Consider the following 8,342-nt stretch of genomic DNA (forward strand, 5'->3'; position numbering starts at 1 on the left):
CGCCACGCCCGGGAGCCGCGCCGGGACGCGGTCAGCACCGCGGACAGCGCTCCCCCCGGGGGCCGGATTCCCGCCCGACCGCGGCCCGAGCCCGGGTCGGGTCTGCTTTCGTTGTGCCTGGATCGCGGGATCCCGCAGGGTGGAGACAAGGAGAGGTGTCCTGAGGACAGCGCCTCTCCCCCTGCTTCGCCCTCTCCCCTCCTTCCCACTCTCCCCCTCGCCTCCCACCGTGCCCCTCCGGTCCCCCTCGCCACTCCCCCTCCCCCTCTCTCCCTGCCCACCCGCTTCCCCTCACCCCAAGTGCAGGGCACCCCGGCGCCCAGCTCCCACAGGCTGACCCCACTCCGAGCTGGCCAGCCGTCCCCTGCGGAGGTGTGACCTGCGTTAGTCCACAATGTCCGCATACATCTGAGGCTACCAAAAGGACAGGTCAACTAGACGTTTTGACAAACGGCCTGAGAAACAAAACACACGCAGGATTTTTACATATTTTCAAATGCATGAAAATTGCAGACAGTCACAGGCCCAACCCTGCGCACAGCAACTGTGGCCCCTTGATTCTCACAGGGAGAGCTTCAGCCCCTCGACGGTTTACGCAACTCTCAACTTCCTTCCGTAGCCCTGAGGCGCAGTGGCTCACGCTCCCCTGTGGAAGACAGGCCGACTCCTAGGGCAGCACAAAGAGCGTGTTTCGCGCTTATGTAAGTGAGGCTGGACTGTAATCTGGAGCAGAAACTGCTTTCATCGCTTTTATATAACCTCCCTGTTGGTCGGTTTTTGACATTCTTTACCGTTTTTATTAGTTCAGTGAATCTCTGTTGAGCTAGACGTTGTGCTGAAAGCTAGCTACAAGCATGAATTACTTCTCCAGGATAAAGACAGTTTTACAAAAAAAATAAATAAATAAATAAAATGCCTACGGTTTAGTCTAGGAAAGCTTCACGTGTGTGTTTACATGTTCACCATAGACATCTGCAGGACTTAGGTAAAATGTTTAATTCCTGTCATTTCCCCAGTCAACCTGGCCTAAAACACTGTTGAACTCCAAGACATTGTTTGAACTTGAAACCACAGTTCTCAATTTGTGGTTTCTGGCTGGCTGAGTAATCCAGTTGTTCACCAATTTCATAGTGAAAGTCAAAAAAGTCATCATTCCATTACACGTATTGTGGACATATTCACATTATATATACTTCCATAACCCAGGTTAGTATCACTATAGTGTGCTTAGAAAATGTGTATGTGTTGAACTTGACCTTTCAATTTGTCAGTCTGGGAATTTAGGCCAAGTTAACTCAGCACTAGATTAAAACACGTAATTCTCCCTACCAGCAAACAAAATGAAACTATGCCTTCCAAGTAGTAGTTGAAAAAATTCCCAGACTAATGTTGGACAATTCCATACAGATTACCCCAACACTGCACACAGCTCCTGGGTTTGTTTTCCAGCTGCCATTGTTTAAATGTAGTTTGTCCTCATCAAACTCCTGCTGAAATTTAGTTGCTACCGCAATGATATTAAGAGGTGTCGGGACTTTCAAACAGTGTCCACAAGGGCAGAGACTTCCTGAAGGGATTAATGTATTTCCTACTAGCCCGAGGTCATTATCTATCCTTGGGTATCACAAGCAAGGCTTAAAGTGGGCAGCTCATTTCTCCCCATCATCTCTTTTTATTTTCATCAGTATATGTTTACAGTACATAATGATTACACTCACCGCCAGGAGCTGGCACTTGTACATAATGCCTCTTAATTCCTTCTATGCCTGCCTCCCATGTAGGCCACCATGGGCCACTCTCATGTGGCATGAGGTCCTGTCTTGGTTACTTTTCTCCCGTTGCTGGGACAAAATACCTGACACCTAAAATTAAGGAAGGAAAGGTTTATTTCACTTACAGTTTGTGGAGGTTTCAGTCCATACTTGGCAGATTACAAGGCAGAGTGGCACATGGCAGAGAGCTACAGCTCATGGCGGCAGAACACAGCAAAGCAACAAGCACACACCAGGGTGGAATGGCCTCAAGCACCCTTTTCCTCTCCCTTACATACGCAAACTATCCACCCCAGGGTGGGTGTAGCTCTCACGCCCATAATCAATCAAACTCTAAAAGCCTGCCCCATGGCAGCATGAAGCTTTGGGGGGACACCCAGACACAAACCATAACAGGTCCCTTCACAGGCTGCTACACTGTCTTAAACTTCAGAGCCATGAACTAAAATAAACTGCTATGTGTCCCTCCGTCTCAGGTAATTAGATATAGGAAAGGAAAGTGAACTAAGTCAGAGGCCACTTAGAATTAGCTTTTTGATTAGGTTCCTTATTCCTAGTTCTAAAGTGTAATAAGGATTCAATACTTTCAATTTGGGGAAGCATCAATTATTTATAATTTAAATGTTTTATAATTTGCTTACATACTGCCTAATGACAAAAATTGTTTCTAATCATTTTTTTGGAGTTGGGAGAGGGATGGAACCCAGAACCTGCCTTCACACTGAGCTCCATCCCCAGCCGGTTTTTTATTTTTTATTTTGAGACAGTTTCGCTAAGTTACTAAATTGCCCAGACTTGACTCAAATTTGTGATTCTCCTGCCTCAGCTTCCCAGAAAACTGGGACAACAAGTATGCACCACCACTACCATCTGTGTTTCTAATCTTGACCTTTAGACAATACACTTTTATGTACTAAGAGATGGTCAAGAGCCGTTGTTCTTTTAATGAATTACTTACAGAATAGCTTCCACACATAATTCAAGCAACCTAATTTTCCCATCATGTATTGTACAGATAATTAGGAACCAAGATTAGGGTAGGGGAAAAGGAATCAAAGAAGTCAAAGAAATTCCCTTTTTCATAACTAGGAAATGGAATTATTTTGGGTATTTTAAGTTTCAAATTAGTTTTTCCTTGAAATGTTCTTTCAGATGAATGTATGATTGCAAGAGAGCCATGAAGTCTAATCACTAAGTGGTGTGGTGGAAACATCATTGGAACAATTGAGCACTGAAGATGAATTAGGTGGGAAAACTAAGTCAAAGGCAGAGTGAAGAGTCATTGCAGCTACGTTAGGTAAGTAGTTTTAATGTACCACATCCAATCACTAACCACCATCAATAGCAATGTCATCTCGGTAGAAAGAACGGTTCAAGTTACAGAAATTTCTAATGTACTATTGATAGCTCACTTTTATAGCTAGAACTTTCCTGTATTTAATTTAAAGTACTTGACTGAAAAAAAGATTAAAAATCTCTAAAAGAAAGGGAAAATACTACCTAGAAGTATATATCTGCACATATAGAAATGGACACTTAACACATATCCATACAAAAAATGGACTTTGGAAAACTTAATAGATGTTAAATTGTGTTATTTAGGAATTTTGAGTCATTGAGTAAGGGAGACATTTTTAAACTTTAAGCTTTTTGGTGATTGCAACTATCTCAAAATATGTGGCTAGATATAAGGACAGTGGAAATCAAGCTAAAACCACTAATAATTCATTTCTTTCACACACTGTGCCAGTGCAAACTATTATCTTACTTATTTATTCTGTTAACTTTGTCTTTTTTCCACCCTTCATGAAGTTAAACAAAAGATAGCAAGTTATCTTTATAAAATAACTACTTTTTGTGTATATAAATTATTTCCTATTTAAAGTAAATATGAATAGTTATCAGAGCTTTATCAATGTATATAACTGACTTAGTTTACATTTATTTTACAAACTTGAATTATACTTGCCTCTCTAAATCTATACATTTCAATGAGATGCTCTCTGTCCAATTAATTGAGCATTATTTAACTTTTTTGGTTGCAAATGAGAGCAACTTAAACTAGCTAAAGGGAAGTAGAAAATTAATTATAAATATGTAGATCCAGAACTACAACTGAACCTCAGGATCAGCTGGACTTAGGAACCAAAATGCTATCACTGAACTTTCTGCCTCTTACCTTCTCTCTGTATGCTGCTTTCACTTTACTTGGTCATCGCAGACTTTCTCCTTATGGCAGAAAACCAGATTGCTTGAAAGATTCTAAGCATTTCAGTGGATGGGTATTGTGAAATTTCTAGGCCTCAGATCCATACATTCCCAAAAAAGTGGGGTGTCATTGGTTCAACTAAAATGAGCTACCCTGCTCCAGATCAAATAGGAGGACGGGCACTAAGATTAGCCCAGCCTGAGTCAGGTGCATACTTCTGAACAAAGTTCAGGCAGTGAAGGCAGAGTTATAGAAGAATACATTACTCCACAGGACCCATATTGACGAACTGGGGAAGGAGAAAGATCATCTTTGGAAGGGATTTGTTGGGTGGAAAAAACTTAAATGATCACTGGAATGTACTCCACCTTGCACACATTCCATCCCAATGTGCCTACCCCCAACACTGTCTTGGAACTTGCTTCTTGGCTCGCTGCACTACAGTTCCTTTAGAACACTTGCCCAGGACTTCCTGTGACAATAAAAATATACTTCATTTGTGCCCACTTAGGGCCACTAGCCACATATGAGCACTTGAAATGTACCTAGCGTAACTGAAAAAAATTCTTAGTGTAATTCTATTTAATTTAAAATTAAAGAGCTAGGCTGGGCATGGTGGGATACACCTGTAATCCAAGCTCCTGGAAGGCTGAGGCAGGAAAATTGTTGCAAGTTCAAGACCAACCTGGGCTACAAATTAAGCTTAAAGCAGAATCAGGCTGTCCGCAATCCACTGACAACACGGTTCACAGCTGAACGCCCAGAGAACCAGGTATTTCCCATCTACTTCCTGGGGGCAGAGGAGGCAGCCCACAACCCCGACACCATTACAGTCTGAGTTTCTGCCTTTCATGCGCCCAGTGCAGACAGGAGACCCTCACTCAGAAGGCCCACAAACTGCTAACACTGGGGTTCGTGCTTGGGCCCTCCCTACACCTGCCCTGTGCCACCTGAGGTATGAGAGCAGGTGGTCCACAAACTGCTGGCACTGTGGTTCACATCTGGGCTTTACTTGTGCCCTGACCTCCTGGAGGTCACAGACACAGGCAGTCCAGGATCACCACCAGTGCAGCCCACGTCTGGCTCCTGTGCGCATACTGAGCTGCCCAGAGACACAGAATCAGGTAGTCTACAAACTGTTGACTCTGTGATTTCTCTCAGAGTTCTGTCTGCACCCTGAACTGCCTGGAGACACAGGACCACTGGTCCATGATTGCACCACCAGTGCAGCCCATTTCTGGGTCATACACTTGCCCAGAGCTGTCAGGGGACACTGGATCAGATGGTCTGCCATCAGCGGATATCACAGTTTGTGTCTAAGACCTGGGAGAACCAGGTACACTTCACATCTGCCGGAAGACCACAGACTAAGCAGCGCATCTCAGTGGACACCAAGGGGCAAGTGTGACCACCAGGAAAACTAGAGACACTAGCAACCTCTGCTGAGCTGCCAGGGAAGAGGGAGACTGGATGTTCTGCCACCGGCATCAAACACCACAAGACAAAGAACTAAAACACAATCTCAGATCTCCACCCCGCTCAGAACAAGTCCAGGAGACATCGACATAGGAGAACTTGGTAAACACACACCTGAAATTGCTGAAATGATTGCAAGGGAAGTAAAGAAATAACTCCATCAGACCATAAAAGAGATCAGATCAGAAATAATTTCTCAGGCACAAAATGAAATGACAATAATAATGAAAGAATTGCTCAGCACATCTAAAGAAGAAATATATATTAAAAAAAGATGAACATAGGCAACAGATGGAAATGTTACATGAACAATATAGGAATGAACTAGAACACATGAAACAGATTCAAAAAGACATCCAGGAAGTCAAAGCTTCCATTGAAAGTTGGCAAAACCACTTGAATGAAGCTGAAGATACGATTTTAGATTTTGAAGACAGCACAGCAGCTAGTGATTGTGAAAGAAAGGATCTCTTAAAATCAACAAGGAACCAGCTCAATTCAACAGCTGCAAGATGAGGCAAAGAGGAGTAATGTACAACTAATAGGAGTCAATGAAACAGCAGGAGGCAACACAAATGACATAAAATGAATATTTGCAGAAATAATAGCAGAAAATTTCCCAAACATAGAAACAGAATCTGATATACAGTAAATGATGCATATAAAACTCCAACTAGTCATAACCAAAATAAAACTACACCCAGACATATACTAGTCAAGATCCCAGATCTCCAGCAAAAGAACAGAATATTAAAATCTGCTAGAGAAAAGAAGCAGATCACCTAAAAAGGAAAGCCCATCAGAATCATGGCAGACTTCTCAGCACAAACCATCCAATTGAGAAGAGCCTGGAGCAAAGTATTACAGGTCCTGAGACAAAACAGCTTCCATCCAAGACTGACGTACCCTGCCAAACCATCCTTCAAATTCAACAGAGAAATGAAATATTTCTATGGCAAAGAACAACAGAAGAACTTCATGAGTGCCAAACCATCCTTACAGACAGTACTAAAAGATATTCTAGACAGAGAAAAAAATGACTGCAATTTCAAGAACAACAATAGAAAGGAACCCTCAAGCAGAGCAAGCAATTAAATAGGTAGAAAAAAATAGGAAACCAACAGCAAGTAAGCAACATGACAATGATAAGCCAACACACTTTGTTTATAATCATAAATGTAAATGGCCTCAATTCACCAGTCAAAAGAAACAGACTGGCAGAGTGGATTAAGAAACAAAATCCAATGATATGCTGTATACAGCAGACACATTTTACTCAAAAGGAAATCCATAAACTGAAAGTCAAAGGGTGGAAAACAATTCTCCATGCAACAGGAACCCAGAAAAAAGCAGGTGGAGCTATTATGTTTGCAAACAATGTAAACCTCAAACTAAGAACAATCAAAAGAAATAAAGAAGATCACTAGATACTTGTTAGGGGAAAACTGTAAGAGGAAGAGATAACAATCATAAACATGTGTACACCAAATATCAGAGCACCAAACTATATAAGACAAATCTTAACAGACATGAAAACCCATATAATTAATAACACTATTGTAATAGGGGACCTCAACACTCCTTTGACACAGACATAGGTCAACTAGACAAAAAATCAGCAAAGAAATAATAGAGCTGGACCAAATCTGTGAACAAATGGACTTAGTAGATGTATACAGAGTGTTCCACCCCACAACATTAGAATACACATTTTTCTCAACTGCACATGGGACTTTCTATAGAATAGACCACATTCTAGCCCATAGTGCATACCTATCTGAATGCAAAAGAACTGAAATTATCCCATGCATATTATCTGACCATAGTGCAATAAAATTGGAAATTAGTGACAAAAGGAACTCCAAAAACTCTATAAACACTTGGAAATGAAATAACAACCTCCTGAACAACCAATGTGTCACAGAAGAAATTAAAGAAGAAATTTTAAAATACCTACAAACAAATGAAAATGTAGATACAACTTACCAGAATCTGTGAGATGCAATGAAAGCAGTCCTCAGAGGGAAATTTATTGCAGTGAACTCACACATAAGGAAAACAGAAAGAGAACAACTAAATAGCCTAATGCTGCACCTCAAACTTTTACAAAAAGAACAATTCAAGCCCAAAGCCCAAAGAAGGGAGGAGATTATAAAGATCAGAAATGAATGCAATTGAGACAAAGAAACCCTACAAAAGATAAATGAATCAAAGAGTTGGTTCTTTGAAAGAATAAATAAAATTGATAAACCCCTAGCCAATCTTATCAAAAAAGAAAGGAAAAAACTCATATTTGTGCAATAAGAAATAAAGAGGATGAAATCACTACAGATCCTACAGAAATTCAGAAGATCATTAATACCTACTTTGAAAATCTTTACTCCAGTAGGATAGAAAACTCAGAAGAAATAGACAGATTCCTAGATATGTACAAATTACCAAAGTTGAATCAAGAAGATGTAAAAATCCAAACAACCCAATATCAATTAATAAGATTGAAAATGTGATTAAATACTTACTGACAACAAAAAGCCCAGGCCCTGATGGATTCGCAGCAGAATTTTACAAGAAATTCAGAGAAGATTTAATACCAACACTCCTCAAACTCTTCAATGAAAATAAAAAGGAAGCAATTCTCCCTAACCCATTTCTGGAGGCAAGTATTATACTGATACCAAAATCAGAGAAAGACCCAAGCAAGAAAGAGAACCTCACCAATCTCCCTAATGAATATAGATGCAAAGATACTGTGTAAAATACTAACAAATAGAATGCAGCAAATCATCAAGAAAATCATACACCATGACCAAGTCGGATTCATTCCAGGATTGCAGAGATGGTTCAGTATTCACAAATCAATAAATGTTACACACTACGTCAATATA

This window comes from Chinchilla lanigera, unplaced genomic scaffold (genome assembly GCF_000276665.1).
Source record: "Chinchilla lanigera isolate Chin_1 unplaced genomic scaffold, ChiLan1.0 scaffold00088, whole genome shotgun sequence".
In the NCBI taxonomy this organism is placed as follows: domain Eukaryota; kingdom Metazoa; phylum Chordata; class Mammalia; order Rodentia; family Chinchillidae; genus Chinchilla; species Chinchilla lanigera.